Genomic DNA, 3,757 nt, shown 5'->3' with positions numbered 1-3,757 from the left:
CTTCTACTATCATTTCCCTTAAGATTACCATGGTCTGGAATCTTTCTTTCTTTGTGACTTAAAGATTTAGGATCAGAATTCTTATTGGAAATCATAGTTTAAATGTTATAGAGAAGGAGAGAACATGTTTGGCCTGGAATTTTGAATAAACCTTCTATTATTTAAAAGGTTTAAAAAGTGGCATTATAATAATTTGATTAGCATACACCTCTTGGGATTTGATGTATTACATGCAAGAAGAAGGTATTGGTGTGCAAGCATAAGGTATTGATATCATGTTATTACTTCATATATTTGTAATATATATGAAAACTTGTTTTACATAAAAATTTTGGTGATTTTCAGCCTGCAGTAACATAAATAGGGTAACTCATTAGACCTTTCGGTCTAACCCTTGTTTTGTGATTTTAAATATGTATTGCAGGAAGTGCTGAAGGTAAGGGAAAAGGGAAAATGTGATAATTTCCTGTTGGATTCAAGTATGTGCGTTATTGATTGTATTCAAGTTCTCCATTTTATATGCTTTGTAATAGTTAGTTTAATGCTTTCCTTAGTATAAATAGTGTTTAGCTTTATAATTAGTCATTATCAATTCTATAATTCTCAGATTAGCATTGTAATTTTCTCTCAAGAAATCTACAAGAGATTTGGTGATATTTTCTCTCTAAACTTCATCTTATTTCTAATTCTTGAAGATCATGATCAGAATTGTATGAATTTGGGCATTTCAATTGGTATCAGAGCAAGCTGCAACAATTTGATTAGAGGATTAAACATTTTTTTCAAGAATTTTGCTCGATTTTTAGAGGATTGATCGATCTGAGTTCTTGCTGTTCTTCGTCTGTTCATAGAGTTCTTGGTTCCAGAATCGAAAATTGGCTAAAATCGCTTGATTTTTGACTGTTAATTGATAAATTCTACATCGCCGAATTCGCAATTTGATATAGAACAATTTTGATTCACATCGTTTTTGAGTTTAAACAAATTTTGAATCTGTTTTGATCGATTTTTGAGTTTTTGAAATCTGTTGGTGTTCTTCAAAAATTCATATGTTTTCATGTTTTGATCCGATTTTTTGATGAAAAATTCTTAAATTTGTGTTTTTGCTTGAATATTAGTCCAGTTAACTCTTAATCGATTTAAGTGAATATCGCTTAAAGCTTGTTCGATTTAGACTTGTAATATTTGTGAATTAATTTTGATCGGATTAGATTAAACCGGGTAAGTCTTGATCGGTTTAAAGGTAAATCGTTGGACTCTTGTGCGATTTAGTGAGCGATTTAGGTAATCTGCTTGGTAAGTCGTTTGTGTTTTGTGCGATTTATCTTGTGAATTGTGCGATTTATTTGAAGTCCAGTTGTAACCTGAGCGAGTTTGTGAGCGATTTAAGTGTAGTGTTGAGCGATTTAGTGTGCGATTTAATTGACTTGATTGTATGCGATTTAAGTGATCGAATTTTGATTTACAAGTTTATTGATCGTTCTTTGACTTTGACTTCTTGAACGAAAATTGATTTAAATCTTGTTGACTATTTGAGCAATTTGACATTACGCGGACTTAATCGTACTTTGACTAGTTAACTTAGTTGACCTTGACTTGTTGACTTGTTGACTTTTTACGTCCGTATTTCATTTTGAAAATTTGGCTAAGTGTTGAAAACGTCCGATTTGAGATTTTTCATCCAAATTGAATTTTGCGCCTTGTCTGTATTGAGTTTTGCTTTGTTCGTGATATCTTTGTGCGATTTAAAGTCCTTTGTTGTCCGGATATCTAATCCGGATAACTTGTATGTTAGAAATTCAAGTCTATCTTGTTATCCGGACTTCTAATCCAGATAAGCTTGACCGGATTTCTAATCCGGATAAGCTTGTGTGCTTAAATTTTTCTAAGTCTTGAATGTGTGCATATTCTTGTTTGAGGTTTATTTGATATATTTTTGAATTCTGATCCTTTAATACAAATCTTGAACTGCAGTTGATCCTACGTCATACATAACTGATAAAATGAGTTCAAGGGAAGCAATGGCTATTGGTACTGACACCACGCCACCAGTGCTGTTTAGAGGAGATTATAATCAATGGAGAGATGGATTCCTTAATTTCATAGAGAGAATGAAAGAAGGTGATCTGATTATGGAGTCCTTGATGGAAGGTCCTGCTGTGTTCTACCGAGAGATACCTGCCATTCCTGAACAAGGCAGACCTGCTCAGAGAATAATCAAAGAAAAAGATAGATATACTGCTCAAGAAAAAGAGAGAGCCCATGCTGATGTGCTTTGCAAGTCCTACATGATACAAGCACTGACTAATGACATCTACACCAGTATTGACAGTCATAAATCATCTAGTCACAGCATGTGGGTTCAGATTGAAAATATGATAATGGGTTTTAGAGTGGGAACTCAATTAAAGATTACTAATTACGTATCTGCATATAAAGAGTTCAAGGCTAAAGATGGTGAGAGCCTTGATGATGTCTATGATAGGCTTACCAGACTGCTAAATGAGCTGACCAAGAACGAAATCTCTAAAACTGTTATAGAGATAAATGTTAAATTCCTCAACAATCTTCAACCAGAGTGGAAACCATATGCTAATCATATCAGATTCAACAAATCATTATCTGATATTGACGTACATGAAATTTATGAAACATTAAAGCAAAACGAGGAAGAAGTTTTGGAGATTCGAAATTCCAAAAAGGAGAAAGAAAAGAAAGTTGCTGATCCTTTAGCTTTCGTGTCTGAGAAGAAAGCAAAGAGCAGATCTGGGAAACAAGTGAAGGAAGTAAGCCAATTAAGCGAATCTGAACATGAAGAAAGTAACAGCTCAGATTCAGACTCTGCAATGTCTGAAATAAAACATCCCATGGCGATGCTGACTAAAGCATTTCAAAATAAATTCCAGAAACGGCCACACTCGAACAACCAAAGATTCTCGTCGGGCTCAAAATATGAATTTAAAGACAAATTCGTCGAGAAGAAGTACGAGAAGAAGCTGGAAGAGAAGAAGAAGTCTGTCAAAGGCATAGCTGACGAGCACACAAAATGCTATAACTGTGGCAAGCTAGGCCACTTTGCTGTACATTGTAGAAAGCTGGTAAATCGAAATACCGACTACACCAAAAATAAATTTCTTCTCTCTAAACAACGAGATGCGGGGAAAGCACTCATGGCAGAAGATGATCACTGGCTAAACCTAACTGATGAAGAGGAAGAAGCTGAAGCTGTTGCACACGTCTGCTTGATGGCTAAATCTGATAACTATTCTTCAGATGAAGAAGAAGAACAGACTGCGAAAATGGAAGAAGAGGTATTGGAGCAATCATGCATAAGATGATGCTTAAACTCCAATCTTTCCAGCAAGAATTAAAAACAGAAAAAATGCGTTCAAATAATTTTGAAAAAGAATTAAAAACGCAAAAAGAAAAATACATAAAATTATTTGATGAAAATGCTGGAAACATGGACTGGGCTAAATCTTGGTTATCTGAATCCAAATTATTTGATGGAAAGTCCAATATCTTAAAAGCCGGATTATCTCATTAGAATTGGTAAATGAAGAACTAATGGTTAAAATAAGTAAGTTTGAACTTCAAAGAATTTAGTCAAATGAAAAACTGAAGTCTAAAGAAGAAGTTTTATGTTGATCCCAGATCTCTCAATAACACTAATAATCTAGTTATGAATAACCAAATTATAGTGATTTTACGAAGAAAGTTATGAAGACTCAAAAATAAAATAAGAACATTCAAGAAC

The sequence above is a fragment of the Cynara cardunculus genome, unplaced genomic scaffold, assembly GCF_001531365.2.
Source record: "Cynara cardunculus var. scolymus isolate 2C unplaced genomic scaffold, CcrdV1 Un_Scaffold_3746, whole genome shotgun sequence".
Taxonomy (NCBI): Eukaryota; Viridiplantae; Streptophyta; class Magnoliopsida; order Asterales; family Asteraceae; genus Cynara; species Cynara cardunculus.
Note: the sequence above shows the minus strand (reverse complement) of the source record.